The sequence below is a fragment of the Macrobrachium nipponense genome, chromosome 22 (genome assembly GCF_015104395.2).
Source record: "Macrobrachium nipponense isolate FS-2020 chromosome 22, ASM1510439v2, whole genome shotgun sequence".
Classification (NCBI taxonomy): Eukaryota; Metazoa; Arthropoda; class Malacostraca; order Decapoda; family Palaemonidae; genus Macrobrachium; species Macrobrachium nipponense.
Window position 1 is genome coordinate 64,001,002 of NC_087213.1, and position 17,234 is coordinate 64,018,235.

The following is a 17,234-nucleotide window of genomic DNA, read 5'->3' on the forward strand; positions in this document are numbered from 1 at the left end:
CTCTTCGTCTTCCTCACCTTCACCTAGAAGAGGATGGAGCGCTCGGAGTTCTTCACGACCGCTGAAGAGAGCCTGGAAGGGCGCCTGGCTCCTTTCCTTCCAGCCCGGAAGTTTTTTCCAGAAGAGCCGGAAGTAGAGATCAAGAACCCAGGAGGGAGCAGGAGTTCTCGCCTCATAGTAGGCTTCGAGCCTCTTCTCCGGTGGAGGATTTTACAAGATCTCCAGCTCGAATTCTTGCGGACTGCAAGCGCAGATTTCGGCACTGGCGGGCTCCTTGGCAGGAGGAACGCGTCGGAAAGACGTCTCTCTCCCTGTCAAGAAGTCTAGGATTCCTTCACCTGTCTTACCGTCTCAGTCAGAGTCGGTTCTCTCTCCTTTATCAGCGATGGAAGGAGGCGCTCTTCCCTCAGCAGGCGCTTGTCGTCTTCCAGGCAATCAATCGCCCAAGAAAGCTTTCTCCTGGTGACTACATCTCTCCAGTAGGAAGGGATCTAGCGACTAGTAGGCGTTCGTCTAAAGACAGGCGTACAGCCTCGTCCTCGCGCTCTTTTACGAAGATCCTTCATTCCCCGGATAAGAGAGCCTACTCTTTGATGGATTCGTCTAGAGACAGGATCTCGCCTTATGTTAGGCGCCTTGAGCCTAGTAGGCGCTACTCCCAAGTAGACGCTCTCCCCGCTCCCAAGCGTGGTGCGGAGGATAGGCGCTTTCTCCTGATAGGCGCTTTTCTCCTGATAAGCGCGGCTCTACTTTTAGCCGCTCGATTCAGGACAGGCGCGTAGAGCCTGAAAGATATGTCTCTTCTGGGAGACTACCTTTGAAGAGACACACAAGTCGGGTGCGAAGTTTGTGGAGCATGGTAGACCGCCGGTCTCATAGTAAGCGACCTTCTCCAGACCTTCGCTCTCCTGTAAGTAGGCGCCAAGAGCCTAGTAGGCGTTCGCCTCATGGTAGGCGCAGCTCGCTGGTCAGCCGCTCTCCTTTGAACAGGCGCATGGAGCCTGAGAAGCGCCTTGAGCATAGTAGGCTCTCCTCTCCTAGCAGGCGCTCCCCCTTGGAAGCCCGGAATTCTAGGAGTAGGATTAAGGAGCAAAGAGCAAGCACTCATCGAGTAGGAAGGACTCATTCGAGAGGACTCTCCAGAAACTTTCGGCTTCCCCTGATAGGCGCCAGTCTACTACTAGACACTCTGGACAGGCGCATTTCTTTAGAGAAGGCTAACTGCACTCGTAAAGAAGCGGAGGGTTCTTCAGTGGATGAAGTTGAACCTTCGAAGAGGATTTGGTGAAGGACTCGTCAGTTTCGTCCTACAAGATCCTTACAGATCTACTTCTTCAAGAGTTTGGAGACTCCCTTACTCCCGTCGCTCCTCCGTCTCCTCTCTCTTTATTCTCGACTTCGAAGAAGACGAAGTTTTCCTCTTGTGTGAGGATGAAGCCAACCATCTCAATGAAGAAGGCTTTGAGAGGTGTTGGTGATTGGCTGCTTTCTAAGGAAGAGAAAGGGAAAACTGTGTTTTCTTTCCCTCCTTCCAAGCTTACTGGGCAGTACTCGGATTTTGGTACGAGTCTGGAGAACCCTTAGGTCTGGGTCTTCCTTCATCGGCGGATGCGACTCTCTTCTCTGGTGGATGCAGCACGACGCTCGGTCTCTTTTGTCGGCTAAACGACCTGGCTATGAACGAGCTTGACCACCTGCTGAAGGGAATGTTTAGAGTCTTGGAAGTCTTCAACTTCCTTGACTGGTCTTTGGGGGTCTTGGCTAAGAAGACTCAGAACCCGGGGATCTATTTCGCCATAAGATCTAAACAGTGTTCTAACGTGCATTGACGAAGCAGTTAGAGATGGATCGAGCGAAATAGCCTCCCTCTTTGGAGCAGGGATCCTTAAGAAGAGATCAGTCTTCTGCTCTTTTCTGACGAAGTCTGTTTTCGCATGCCCAAAGAGCCTCTCTCCTGTATTCGCAGCTCTCACCTCTGCTTTTTCCAAAGAAGATAATCCAGGACATCTCAGGATCTATTCTCTGCGAAGGCGACTCAGGACATGCTCGCACAGTCGGCACGGAAGCCTAAGACCTCCTTACAGACGAAGACTAAGAAGGAGACTCCAGCTAGACAGGAGCCCTTTCGAGGGGGTTGCCCCCCTTCTAGAGCCTCTACCTCGAGAGGTAATAGAACTTTCAAGAGAGGTAGATCCTTCTCACGCTCTGGTCAGAGCTAAGAAGTAGGGAAGTAGTCCTCCAAACACCAGTAGGTGCCAGACTTCTAAGATTCTCGGAAGCCTGGACAAAGAGAGGAGCGGACAACTGGTCCCTCTCTATAATAATGAAAGGATATCTGATTCCGTTTACGGAAAGACCACCGTTGACAACGACTCCGAGGGAGTTGGTGGCCAGGTACAGGGTATCCATCATGAGCCTTGCTTTAACACAAGCAGTGGAACAAATGTTCGAGAAAGAGGCTATAGAGCTAGTGAGAGACCCTTGCTCAGCGGGCTTTTACAACCGCCTTTTTTCTAGTTCCAAAAGCCTCAGGAGGATGGAGACCGGTTCTGGATGTAAGCGCCCTGAATTTCTTTGTAGAAAAGAGGAAGTTCGCCATGGAGACGACATCCTCAGTGTTGGCGCCCCTTCGGCCAGGGACTGGATTGGTGTCCCTAGATCTTCAGGACGCTTACTTCCATGTGCCTATCCATCCTTCGTCAAGGAAATACCTCAGGTTCATGATGGGAGGAAGGATATTCCAGTTCAGGTCCGTTGTGCTTCTGCCTTTCAACAGCCCCTCAGGTCTTTACAGGCCTAATGAAAAATGTAGCAAGATGGCTACATTTGGAGGGAGTCAGAGTGTCCCTTTACTTGGACGACTGGCTGATCAGAGCCAAGTCTCAGGAAAGATGTTGGAGGACCTACAAAAGACCCTTTTCATGGCAATTTCTCTGGGACTTTTGGTGAACTTTCAAAGTCTCAGTTGATCCCCAGTCAAGATCGTATCTATCTGGGGATTCGGATGGCTTCTCTGGATTTTCGGGCTTTTCCGTCTCCAGAACGGATAGCCCGAGGGTCAGAGAAAGTCAAGCCTTCCTAGAGAAAGAAGTATGCACAGCGAGGGAGTGGATGAGTTTGTTGGGGACTCTCCTCGTTGGAGCAATTCCTTCTCTAGAAGGTTGCACCTCAGACCTCTCCAGTTCTTTCTCCATCGAAACTGGAGGTGTCGTTCACAAAACCTAGAGTTCTCCTTCGAGATTTCAAAGGAAATCAAGAAGGACCTCTCTTGGTGGGCCAACCCTCTCAAGTTTGCAGAAGGGATGTCCCTTCACATTCCGAACCCCAACCAAGTGTGTTTATTCCGACGCCTCGGAAACAGGTTGGGGAGCGACGCTCGGCTCAAGAGAAGTGTCAGGCACCTGGAACAAGGAACAGGTGACCTGGCACATCAACAAGAAGGAGCTGATGGCGGTTTGGCTAGCTTTGAAAGCTTTCGAGCCCCACGTCCTAGCTTCAACAGTTCAGATCAACTCGGACACACCACGGCCCTGGCTTACATCAGGAAGCAAGGGGGGACTCACTCTTTCTCCCTGTACGAGACAGCAAAAGAACTTCTGCTTTGGGCAGAAAAAAGGAAGATTTGTCTCCTTACCAGGTTCGTACAGGGAGAAAAGAACGTCAGAGCAGACCTCCTAAGCAGGAAAGATCAAGTCCTGCCGGCAGAGTGGACTCTGCACGAAGATGTTTTGCCAGGACCTGTGGAAGCTTTGGGGCAAATAAAAAACCTCATATAGACCTCTTCGCCACAGCCAAGAATATGAGGATAGCCAACTACTGCTCTCCGATATCGGACCCGAGGCAGTGTCGATAGGACGCGTTCATACTAGATTGGAAGGGTCTAGACACGTATGCTTTTCCTCCATTCAAGATACTGGGAGAGACTCTAAAGAAATTTGCAGAATCGGAGGCAGCAAGGATGACGCTGGTAGCCCCGTTCTGGCCCGCACAAGTATGGTTCACAGAGGTACTGGAATGGTTAGTAGATCTTCCGAGAACATTACCACAGAGGATCGATCTGCTCAGACAACCCACTTCGAGAGGTATCACAAAAACTCCCCGCTCTAGATCTGACTGGCTTCAGACTGTCAAAAGTTTGGTCAGAACGAGAGGCTTTTCGGCAAGAGTTGCAACGGCTATCGCAGCAGCAAGAAGGCCTTTTACTTAGAGTCTACCAATCGAAGTGGGACGTCTTTCGGCGATGGTGTAGGAACCATCACTTTTCCTCTTCCAGTACCTCTGTGACACAAATAGCAGACTTCTTACTTTTCCTTAGGGAAGAAAGTGGATTGGCGGTATCAACCATTAAAGGCTATCGTAGCATGCTATCTGCAGTGTTTAGGCACAGAAACTTAAACATTTCAGAAGATAAGGACCTTCATGATCTAATAAGATCGTTTGAAACATCAAGAAGGTTCTCCAGGGTTCCGAGTTGGAATCTGGATGTAGGTGCTATATGGGGAAAGTTTACCTGAGGTCCAATAAGTTCGAACCGCCTCAGTCTGCATCGTTTAGAGACCTCACGAAGAAGACAATTTCCTCATGGCATTGGCTTCCGCAAAAAGGGTTAGTGAACTACATGCACTAGAAGGAAATGTGGATTCAGAGGAGATGCAGCTATCTGTTCATTCCTTCCTTCGTTCTTAGCCAAGAACGAGAACCCCTCAAATCCTTGGCCTAGGAGCTTTGAAGTACAAGGATTGTCTGCATTAGTAGGCGAGGAAGCAGAGAGGTCTCTTTGCCCAGTAAGAAGTTTGAAATTCTATCTACAGAGAAAGAAAAACTTAAGGGCAATGATGTCAACCTTTGGTGCTCTGTAAGAGATCCAAGGAGGACACTTTCGAAGAATGCGCTTTCTTTCTTTATCAGAAGCCTGGTGAAAGAAGCGCATGCGATATGTGAGGAAAAGTCAATACAAAGTTCTTAAGGTCAAAGCTCATGAGGTAAGAGCTATTGCCACGTCATTGACTTTTAACAAAAACATATCCCTGAGTAATATTATGAAGGCAACATTCTGGCGTTGCAACTCAGTCTTTGCAAACCACTATCTGAGAGACGTCAAAATACGTATGAAAAGTGCTTCGGGTTAGGCCCGTACGTATCGGCGGATTCTGGTGCTGGGGCAGGGAGCTGAGACATATCCTTAGTAGTATATATTTTTTCCCCTGTAGGTTGTAAGTTTTTGGTTGTTTGAAAGAACATGCGGGTAGGCATGTTTTTCATTTCGTAGTGCTAACAATGATTAGATTGGTTAGGTGATCGGTGTATGTTTGAGCTCCTTGCAATGATAGTGGTTAGGTTCTGTCATATAAGTGGGCGCGAATCCCCGTTGACAGATCCTGCTCGGATTCTATCAAGTAAGCGGACAACCAAATCCCTTTGATAGACCCAAAGAGTCTGTCAGCTGTAGGTCACGCCCTCGCTGAAGCTCTTAAGGCAACGCAGACTCATAGACAGTAACTACGAAGTCTTCTGCCTAAACAGGTAAGAACCAAGGTTGTTTTTTTATCCTACAACTAGTGTTGTTTTCCCCTTTTTTCCATATTTATATTGCTGTCTTTCTTTCCCTACCACCAAGGGTGTCAATCAGCTAAGTATATATCTGACAGGAAAGTTCATGGTACAAAAATGTTATTGTTAGTATACAATAAGGTTTTGTACATACTTACCTGGGCAGAATATATACGATTGATGGCCCGCCCCAGCCTCCCTCAGGAGACCGGTGGAAGGAAAATTTCTGGCTGGAAAAGGGAGATTGGTTCTTACATCCGCCACCCAGCGGCGGTACGTAGATCACCTGACCTACCTGTCGCGTGTGCGCGAGTTTTGAATTCTGTCGTGACGTCAGAGACGTATAGCTAAGTATATATCTGCCAGGTAAGTATGTACAAACTTTATTGTATACTAACAATAACATTATTATATTTTTTTTAATTATTATATTATTTATTTATTATTATTATATTAATTATTATTATGTATTATTATTGATTTTTAGCTGTTGATATACACAGTGCAGTACAGTATTTCAGTGTAGTATAGTCAAAAGCATTTTAAGGTAAAGTACCTGCATTTCGTTGATTGTTTTTCACCTTCATATGCTTTTGATTGTTGTATCATAATAGTAATGTATAGTATAAACGTAGGATAAGAACTTTCTCATGCATATAAAATGCAGTAGATCCTCCATATTCACAGTGGATGGGTACCTAACCACCCCCCCCCCCCCCCCCCCCCCCCCCCCCCCCCGACCTAACCACCCTCCCCCCCCCCCCACCCCCCCCCCCGCCCCCCCCCCCCGCCCCCCCCGGTAACCAACCACCCTCGATCCCTCCCCCCTACCCTCCCCCCCCCCCCCACACAAATATCTGAAATCCACAAATACTTAAAACCCCTCTAAAAGCACTTAGAAATGCCTATTTTGATAGTTAAAACACAAAAAAACTCTAAAATTGCTGAAATCTTAGTATTTTAATAGTTTCATTACAAAAAGTGCATTTACTCACAAAAAATATATGAAAATACAGTAATTTGTGAATATTTCTCAGTGAAAAATATCGCAAATCTGTTAATTTTCCGCCAATAATGGGTATATACGGTCCTTAGAAAAATCCGCGAATAGACAAGTCCGCGAATTGTGAGTCCGCAAATAGCAGGTGTTGACTCTACCTATTAGTAAAGCACCCATGTTATACCCATTTTCTCTTTACTTCTGAAAGAAGTTAAGTTTCTGTGTATTCACAGGGATCTGTCCTTGTCATCATATTAAGAAAGCTTCTATGAAAATTATAGGAAAAGCAGCTTAAGGGTATAGGGGAAAACTGGTGATGCCTTTATGAGAGGTGCATTGCTAATTGCTCTGCTAGTAAATTCCCAAATTGCAGACTTGCGATTTTAGATGTATTTCATTACTTGTCACTATCCGTGTTCCAAGACATCCAGTTATGTATTTCTATGACATGTCTGATTTAACTACTCAGAAATGATAGCAAGAGTACCAAGCAGAAAATGTACCTCTTTTAAGGTTACTCAGCAGTAAGCTAGCCATTTCACAAATGCAGTAGTACAAGGAATATTACGTTTTGTTAACCACTTGGTTTCAGGCAATTGCTTGACCCAACATTACTGTAAAACTTATTATCTCAGGTTTTCTATTAGCACAGAACACAAGTTGTTATTAAATTCAAGTTTTTGATGTTTTTTATTGGATAGAATTATGCTTGCTTTGTAGAAAGTGAGTAGTTATTGGTGAACTGGTACTTTTTATAGAAAATTTGCACATTACGTATACTATTGTAAAATGTTATTTTCAGGATAAAATAAATTTTTGAACATACTCACCTGGTAGTTATATATATAGCTTACGTCCCCGACATCATGGCAGAATTTCAAAACTCGCGGCAATCACCGATTGGGTAGTCAGGTGCACCACCTGTGCGCCCTCTACCCAGGTACATAGAACCACTCCAACTATTCCTCAGATCTTCCATGCCCATAGTCTCTAGAGGGGAGGAGGGTGGGAATTAAATTATATATAACTACCAGGTGAGTATGTTCAAAAATTTATTTTATCATGAAAATAAAATTTTCAAACATCTAGCTCACCTGGTAGTTATATACAAGCAGTCCCCGGGTTACGACGGTGTCGGCTTACGACGTTCCGAGGTTATGACGCTTGTCAATAGACGTTATTTCCAGGGTTACGACGCATGTTCCAGGGTTACGACGCCTACAACGCTCATCTGGGAGATGAAATATGACACCAAAAATGCAAAATAATTAATATTTGAAGGTTTTTTTGAAGAAAAATGCCATAAGAATGCAGTTTACATAGTTTTCAATGCACCCAAAGCATTAAAAGTAAGGTTTTCTTAGGATTTTTGACGATGTTCTGGCTTACGACGATTTTCGGGTTACGACGCGTCTCAAGAACGGAACCCCTGTCGTAACGTGGGGACTGCCTGTATATAGCTGATTGACACCTTTGGTGGAGGGTCAGAGACAGCTATCATCATTGGAATTGACATAAGAGTTAAATAAAAACAAACTTACGGGTTCGTACCTGTTAAGGAAGCTGACTTCAATGATATCCTGCCTCATTATGTCTGCTTTCCTTATGAGATCCAGCGATCCACCCAGGGGGCTGAAGACCTCTTGGAGACTGTCAACCTGTCAAACCTCTATGTGACTAGACTCCCTACAATACCCTTGTTCCGGGTGCTACCAAGGAACAAGTTGACCACCTGACTAAGGATCAATGATTGTGGAAGACTGCGTCCAGTCTCCACAAACAACCATAAAAATTTCAATAGTCCCAAGGTAAGAAAAGAGTATTGGTATATATGGTTTTTTAAGGAGTAGTCCCTTCTCCCATTACTGAATGAGCTGCTACAAACGGACCCAGTGTGTAGCAGTCTTCATACAAAGTCTGCACTTGTGTAAGATAGTGCGACGCAAATACTGACTTGCTTCTCCAGAAGGTTGCGTCCTGGATATTCTGAAGGGATCTATTTTGTTTAAAAACTACCGAGGTTGCTACGGCCCTAACCTCGTGAGTTTTAACTTTTAGTAGCTTGAGATCCGCTTCATTAATTGCTGAATGCGCTTCCCTAATTAAGTGTCTTATAAAAAAGGATAACGCATTCTTTGACATTTGCAGAGAGGGCTTTTTGACAGAGCACCAAAGCCCTTCTGAATTGCCACGCAATTTTTCCGTTCTTTCCAAGTAATGCCTCAAGACCCTTACCGGACAAAGAATTCTTTCTGCTTCCTCACCTGTGAGATCCAACAGGTTTGGAATCTCGAACGATTTGGGCCAGGGCTGAGAAGGGCGTTCGTTCTTCGCCAGGAATCCTAGCTGTAGAGAGCAGATAGCCTTGCCTTGTCTGAAACCTACAGCTTTGCTAAAGGCATGGATTTCACTGACTCTTTTTGCTGTTGCTAGACTTATCAAGAAGAGAGTTTTCATGGTGAGGTCCTCAAATGATGTTTCCTGTAAAGGTTCGAACCTATCACTCATGAGAAACTTCAGAACTACATCCAAATTCCAAGCTGGTGAAGATTGTAGTTTCTTTTTAGTGGTCTCGAAGGATCTAAGAAAGTCTTGTAGATCCTTATTATCCGACAAATTCAGGTTCCTATGCCTGAAGACCGCTGCTAGCATGCTTCTATAACCCTTAATGGTAGAAGCTGAAAAGTTACGCCTCTTCTTAAGGTATAGCAGAAAATCTGCTATCTGAGTCACAGAGGTACTGGAAGAAACGGAGTTATCCCTGCACCATCCTCTAAAAGTCTCCCACTTGGATTGGTATACCTTAATGGTGGAAGACCTCCTTGCTCTTGCGATGGCTCTAGCTGCCTCCTTCGAAAATCCTCTAGCTCTTGTGAGTTTTTCGATAGTCTGAAGGCAGTTAGTTGAAGAGCTTGGAGGTTTTGGTGATACCTTTCCAAGTGGGGTTGTTTGAGTAGATCTACTCTTAAAGGAAGACTTCTGGGGGTGTCCACCATCCATTCCAGTACCTCTGTGAACCATTCTCTTGTCGGCCAGAAGGGAACCACTAGAGTCATCCTGGTGCCTTCGTGAGACACAAACTTTTGCATCAGTTTATGTACCACTTTGAATGGCGGGAAGGCGTACACATCTAGATGATCCCAATTCATGAGGAACGCTTCTATGTGGATTGCCTAAGAATCTGGGATTGGAGAGCAGTAAGTCCCCATCCTCTTCGTTTGTGCTGTGGCGAAGAGGTCTATGCATGGGCGACCCCAGGTTCGCCACAGGTTCTTGCAGACTTCCTGATGGAGAGTCCACTCTGTCGCCAAGACTTGATGTTTCCTGCTCAGGATGTCTGTCCTTACATTCTTCTCCCCTTGAATGAAGTGTGTCAATAATGTCACGCTTTTCTGTTTCGTCCAGAGAAGAAGCTCTCTTGACGTCTTGTAAAGGGACTCGGAGTGGGTTCCGCCTTGTTTGTTGATGTAGGCCAACGCCGTCGTGTTGTCGGAGTTGACCTGCACCACTTTGTTGTGCACTGCACTTCCAAACTCCTTGAGAGCCAGAAAAACTGCAGTCAGTTCTTTCTGATTGACATGAAAGTTCTCCTGTTCTCTGTTCCAGGAGCCCGAGACCTCAAGCTTTCCCAGTGTTGCTCCCCATCCCGAGTCCGAGGCGTCGGAAAACAACACTAGGTCTGGGTTCCTCTGTTTTAGGGAAAGGCCTTCCTGGAGCTTGACGGGGTCGTTCCACCACCGTAGATAGTCTTTCATGGAGTCCGAAACTGGAATACACTTTGTCTCTAGTGTCTTCCTCTTGTCCCAATGCCGATTGAGGTGGAATTGAAGAGGGCGAAGGTTCAGTCTTCCTAAGGAGACAAACTGTTCTAGCGAGGAAAGGGTCCCCAGCAGACTCATCCATTCCCTTGCGGAGCACGTCTGTTTCCTTAGGAAGTTTTACAACTTTTCCAAGGCTTGTCTCGTTCTCAATTCGGACGGAAAAGCCCGAAAAACCTGACTCTGAATCCTCATACCCAGATACAAGATTTCTTGGGATGGGATCAGTTGAGATTTTTGACGGTTTATCAGAAGGCCTAGGTCTTTTGATAAACGAAACGTCTTGTGAAGGTTCTCCAGACAGCAGGTGTAGGAGTGGGCTCTGAGAAGCCAGTCGTCCAGATACAGCGAGGCCCTGATACGATTTTTGTGTAGCATTCCTGCTACGTTGCTCATCAGCCTCGTGAATATTTGAGGGGCGGTGTTTAAGCCGAAGCAAAGAGCTCGAAATTGGTACGTTTCTTCCTTGTAAACGAACCGAAGGTACTTCTTGGAGTTCGGGTGGATAGGGACGTGAAAGTAAGCATCCTGAAGATCTAACGAAACCATCCAGTCGTCTTGTCTGACTGCGGCTAGAACTGATTTCGTTGTCTCCATCATGAATTTTTTTTTCTTCACGAAAACGTTCAGGGCACTCACGTCCAGTATTGGTCTCCATCCCCCCGAACTCTTGGGAACCAGGAATAAACGGTTGTAAAACCCTGGAGACTCCAGATTCCGAACTCTTTCTATTGTTTCCTTCTGAAGCAACATAGAAACCTCTTGCTGTATTCCTTGGATCTTGGTTTCCTTTCTGTATCTCGCGGACAGATCGATCGGTCTTTCTGCTAAGGGGGGTTTTTTCAAGAAAGGGATTTTGTATCCCTCCTTGAGAAGCTGAATCGACCAGGGATCTGCTCCTCTTTCTTCCCATGCTTGCCAGAAGTTGGAAAGTCTGGCTCCTACTGCTGTCTGAAGAGGATTGTTGTCAGACTGTTTGCTCTTGTCTGAAGCCTCTTTTCTTAGAACCTCTTGACACCGGTCTTGTGCTCCCTCTACTGAAGGATCTACCTCGAAAGGGCCGAGAAACTCGAGGTAGAGGTTTAGATTATTTGAGTTTCTGAGCACTGAAACTTGATGGTAAGACTTTCCTTGTTGCCTTTGTCATAAGATCTTTAGTTGCCTTTTGAGTTAAGGAAAGTAATTCCGCTTTCTGAATGGGTGTGACCCCATTCGAAAGGAAAGAACACAATTGAGCCCTTTTCTTCAAGATTCCCGCCGAGAAAAGAGCAGCTAGTTCGTTAGATCCGTCTCGAAGAGCTTTGTCTATACACGACATCAGATGAACTAGTTCTTAGAGGCTTCTAATTTCTTCCCCAACGATCCCAGAGTCCAGTCTAGGAAATTAAACACCTCGAAGGCTCTAAAAATCCCTTTGAGGAGGTGGTCCATCTCAGAGGAAGACCAAAAAACCTTCGTCATTCCCATTGCCGTCCGACGAGAAGCGTCTACAAGACTGGAGAAGTCCCCATGAGAAGAAGCGGGAACTCCCAGACCGAGAGCTTCTCCAGTATCATACCAGATGCTAGATCTGGACGCTAATCTGGCCGGAGGAAATGAGAAAGCTGCCTTTCCTTAGTCTCTCTTTGTGTCCATCCATTCCTTCATGATCTTCAATGCTCTCTTCGAAGAACGTGACAACACCATCTTTGTGAAGTCGGACTTCTTAGATGTCTTCCCTAGAGTGAACTCTGAAGGTGGGGAACGAGGGGCAGCTGGAAAAAAGTTTTCCGGAAAACTTTCATTAGTCTTTTCAAGTCCGACGAAGGCTGTAAATCTCTTTGGTTTTCTTCGTCGGATAAGTCTTCTATCGGACCAAAAGGAGAAGGTGGGGAGTCATCTATCCCCTCTTCCGATCGACCCATAACCGACATTGCTGTCATGTTTCGTCGGTGTTTTCGAAGAAAATTCTTGTCGCCTGCAAGTGTCCTGGCGTCGAGAATCATGACGCTCGGCCTCCTGGTGTCGAACTTCTTGACATTTGGCGTCATGTTTATCAAGTATTTGATGTTCGGCATCCTGGCGTCCAGCCTCTTGATGTCTGGCGTCCAGCTTCTTGATGCTCGGCATCCTGGCGTCCAGCCTTTCAACGCTCGGTGTCCTGGCGTCCAGCTTTTTGATGCCTGAAGTCTTGGTGTCCAGCATCTTGACGCTTGGCGTCCTGGCGTCCAGCCTCTCAACGCTCGGCGTCCTGGTGTCCAGCCTCTAGACGTTCGGCATCCTGGCGTCCAGCAACTTGATGCCTGGCGTCCAGCAACTTGATGCCTGGCGTCCAGAATCTTGACGCTTGGCGTCCTGGTGTCGACTTCTGGCGTCCTGGTGTCCAGGCTCTTGACGCTCGGCGTCATGTTGTTGAGAATATTGACGTCTGTCGTCTTCCTGGCGTCCAGCTTTTAGAGGCATGTCGTCCTGGCGTCCAGCTTTTAGAGGCATGTCGTCCTGGCGTCCAGCTTTTAGAGGCATGTCGTCCTGGCGTCCAGCTTTTAGAGGCATGTCGTACTGGCGTCCAGCTTTTAGAGGCATGTCGTCCTGGCATCCAGCTTTTAGAGGCATGTCGTCCTGGCGTCCAGCTTTTAGAGGCATGTTGTACTGGCGTCCAGCTTTTAGAGGCATGTCGTCCTGGCGTCCAGCTTTTAAAGGCATGTCGTACTGGCGTCCAGCTTTTAGAGGCATGTCGTCCTGGCGTCCAGCTTTTTGTCCAAGCTTATGACGAATGCTTCACTTGGCGTCCTCTTTGTTTTTAGTAGGCTGATAAGCCTGCATTAAAGAAGAGAGCTTTTGCTGCAAATCTTGCAGTAAGGAAAACTGCAGAGCTTCTTGCTGCTGGGGACAGGCTGGGGAAGCCGCAAATTCAATCTCTCTCTCTTCATCATGTTCGGCGAAAGACGAACGTCCTGAAGACGAACGCCATTCCGCAGGAGGAGCTGGAGCATGAACCGAAGGCATCCACTCGTCCGATACTTCCTGTCCTCCTACCAAAGACGACAGCCGCCTGTGCGACATCTTGCGTCTTAGCTTGGTAGGGGAGCAAGCATTGGAGTCGAAATGGAAGCGATCAGGAGTCGCAGCACGCACTGAAGGCCTCCCTCCGTCTGATACTTCCTTTCCTACTACCAAAGACGACGGCCGCCTGTGCAACATCTTGCATCTTAGTTTGGTAGGAGAGCAAGCATCGGAGTCGAAAGAGAAACGTTCCGGAGTTGCTGCCGGCACCGAAGGCCTCCCCCACTCCGATATTTCCTTGCCTCCTACCAAAGACGACGGCCGCCTGTGCGACATCTTGCGTCTTGGCTTGGTAGGAGAGCAAATATCGGAGCTGGAAGGGAAGCGCTCCGGGCTTCTCCAATGACTACATCCTGGCAGTTCTTGACGCTTGGCGTCCTGCTCTACTGGATGTTGTCTTTTCATGGGTCTAGATTTCGCAGTCTAACACCAGCCCCGTCTGGGTACTGTGTCGTCAGACGATGAAGAAAACACTTTAACCTCGCCTTTCCAATGGCGAGGGTGAGCGTCCTGGGATTCGTCTACAGGTACGCTCGAGGGGATGGCCGCTCGGGAGCTAAAACCTCTCGCCTCCCTTCGTCGGTCGACATTCCTTCTCACAGGGGTTGGTGAGCTTGGAAGCGGTCTAGGACTAGGAGCACGACAGGTCCAAGCGGGCGCACCCTCCACTGCACTTGCACTTTTTATATCACTAGCCACTTTCAGATCTCTCACATCAGACCACAATTTCTCCCTATCCTCTGCAAGGGATTCTACCCGTTGTCCAAGGGCTTGAATGGCTGTCATCATGTCCTTTAATGTTGGACTCTTACCTGTTTCCGTAGTTGGATCTGGTACTGCTACTACATACGAAGGATCAAAGGGTTCATTGATAGATAGAGAACTGTCTATCCCTTGACTATCCTTGGAGGAGCGAGACATAGTACTCTTCGCTCTCCTTATTCTATCCTTCTCTAATTTCCGCACATAGCGGTAATACTCAATCCATTCAGTTTCAGGCAAGTCCACACATTCATTACACCTATCACCCAACTCACAAACTTTACCTCTACATTTGGTACAAATAGAATGAGGGTCTATAGAAGATTTAGCAAGCCGAGTCTTGCAACCTTTCACACACATTCTCACACTCGATGCAGAGTCAGTCATGTTGGGAATTATCAAAAGAGAGATCAAACAAGCAAGGGTCAAAACCAACAATATCCAAATAAGTCAAGAAAAATCCAAATCAAGTGAAAGCCAAAGCCAAAGTGTACTTCACCAAATCAACTGCAAAAAACACGGGCCAAGCGAGCGAAGTTCTAACGATGTCACCGATAGTGGCGGCAGGGAAGATCTGAGGAATAGTTGGAATGGTTCTATGTACCTGGGTAGAGGGCGCATAGGTGGTGCACCTGACTACCCAATCGGTGATTGCCGCGAGTTTTGAAATTCTGCCGTGACGTCGGGGACGTAAGCTATATATGTAACTACCAGGTGAGTTAGATGTTTGAAAAGGGTTTCTGAAGCCTTACCTCCCAGACTCATCCTGTTAGTATTTTTGCTTTATAAATTTTTTTTCCATGTGAGAGGAAAAATTCTTCAGTATGATGTGCCTCTGACTACAACCTCTTTCATTTCTCTTACTGTACCTCAATTCATGTTCTCTTTCTTCCATCTTACTTTCCTCCCTCTCTTAACAATTGATTCATGAGTGCAACTGCAAGGTTTTCCTCTTGTTCACCTTTCAAACCTTTTTACTGTCAATTTCCATTTCAATGCTGATTGATCTCTTAGGTCCCAGTGCTTGGCCTGTGGCCTAAATTCTGTAATCTGTTCTATTCTTTAAACCTTCATATAGGAACCTCACTTAGATGCATAAACTATTAGAATTTAAGAGGTGCAGCTCAGAAAATGCTATAAGTGGCTTGTGTCCAACCCATAGCCGATGCTATCTCACCCTAAGCCTAAGCCCAACCTTGCAATTCACTTACCTCAGTTTACCCTAGTTTATGCTGACATACATAAAGTTAATAATTTTATATAATTCATAGAAGCAAAAACAATATTTGTTCATACGCGAACAAACCTTTGGTCTTAGCAGTTGGATAATTTCTAGCGCCTAGCTGGATCCGGTTACATCGCAGATGAAAGCAAGGAATCTTGTGAGATATGCCAATGCATCCGTATATCGGGTGAAGAGTGGTCAAGGACCACGCACCTACGCCACCGCGTCAGTCTTTTCTTAACCGCCTGGACAAAAGTTGTAGTTGACCTCTCTCGGCCTTTACCTGGTTCATTGCTTGTTTCGCTTGTGTTTTGGTGTGTGTGTGTGTGTGTGTGTGCTGTTATTATGGCTTCTTCCGCTCCATCTCGGCCTCATCAACATGTATGCCCCGGAACTCCAGGTTTTCCGTGCTCTCGTTCATATCATTGTAGTGTAATTACTACATTCACTGAAATACATACCAATACCTGTGCTGCACTTTAGCCAACCGAACATGTCAGTCAAGACTGTCTTTATGATAACCATTATGTTGGTCCATTCTGATCAAGTATCACCACATATAAGTGATCAGTGAACTGTGCAATGGGTACTGTAAAGTATTAAACAGTATTTAATACTCTATATTTATTAAATTAAAAACAAAAGACCTTACAATAAATAGAAACACAATAATGAAATGTACTTTTAGTCTACTGTGAACCCTTCCCGGTTTCTATTGTACAGTCAGCATTGTTATAGACAAAGCCACAAGCTTCAAAAAGGTTCAACAAATAAAATAAGCATGGGTCTGGAAAGACTGGCAGGAGCCTCAGCAAAACAGCAAAATTACCCTAATCCCAATTTATTAATCTAAATTATTCACATATTTACAAGTGAGCCAGGTTTAGACTAAAAATAATTATACAGTGGTCCCCCCGTATTTGCGGGGGATGCGTACCAGACCCCCCCCGTGAATAGTTAGAACCCGCGAATGTTTGGAACCCCTATAAAAATGCTAAAAACAGCCTATTTTGTTAGTTGAAACTCAAGAAAAACCCACTAAAAATTTTCATACATGGTTTTTTTAATAGTTTTATCACAAAAAGTGCATTTTATGATGAAATTCATCAAAAAAACCAGGAATTTGTGGATATTTACCATAGAAAAATACCGCGAATGCGCAAATTTTCCGCGAATAATGCAGGGAAACGTTCCCGAGAGAAATCCGCGAATGTGTGAGTCCGCGAATCTGGAGAACGCGAATACGGGGGGCCCGCTGTATTACAAAAATAAATGAAATAGCAAACGAGTCAGTTAAATAACATGGGTGTAGCAAAATTAATGAAGGTTACTTTAAAACACTATCAATGTAAATTACCAAACAGAAAACATTTCAATTTAAGTTAACAAAACTTACATCATCAACAAGGCAAACCAGACAGCTTAACAATAGATGCACCAACAGCATCAAACAATAAAATAACAGTATAACAAGCTTCATAAATGAGACACCATATGAAATACTTAAACTAGAATCAGTGCTGTTGAAGAGGGAGGCAAAAGAAGATGCATGCTAATTATGAGAACAACACTCCAAGCAGTGATAGAGTAGTTTGTCAAGAAATCTAAAAATTGAGACAAGGAAAAGAATACATTGCATCTAAACAACGCACCCAATTTTTCCAGACAGATTTAGGTACTAGAAAAATGTGATCTCTCCAAGACAAATTGGAAGCAACCTGGACAACCAAAGTCTAGTGATTGAGGTAGCAATTGTAGTAGAATAGTATAGACTTTTCTTATATATAGCATGTAGTACTCCCTTTTTAGTGGAAGGGAAGGAATAATCCCTATTCAA

General features: G+C 45.7%; 1 protein-coding gene across 2 annotated transcripts in view; it reads left to right on the forward strand.

Annotated features, from left to right (window-relative positions):
• Positions 1 to 17,234, forward strand: part of LOC135198755 (uncharacterized protein C3orf18 homolog) — a 98,361-nt gene that overhangs the window by 57,424 nt on the left and 23,703 nt on the right. The gene's annotated exons all lie outside the window — the stretch shown is intronic.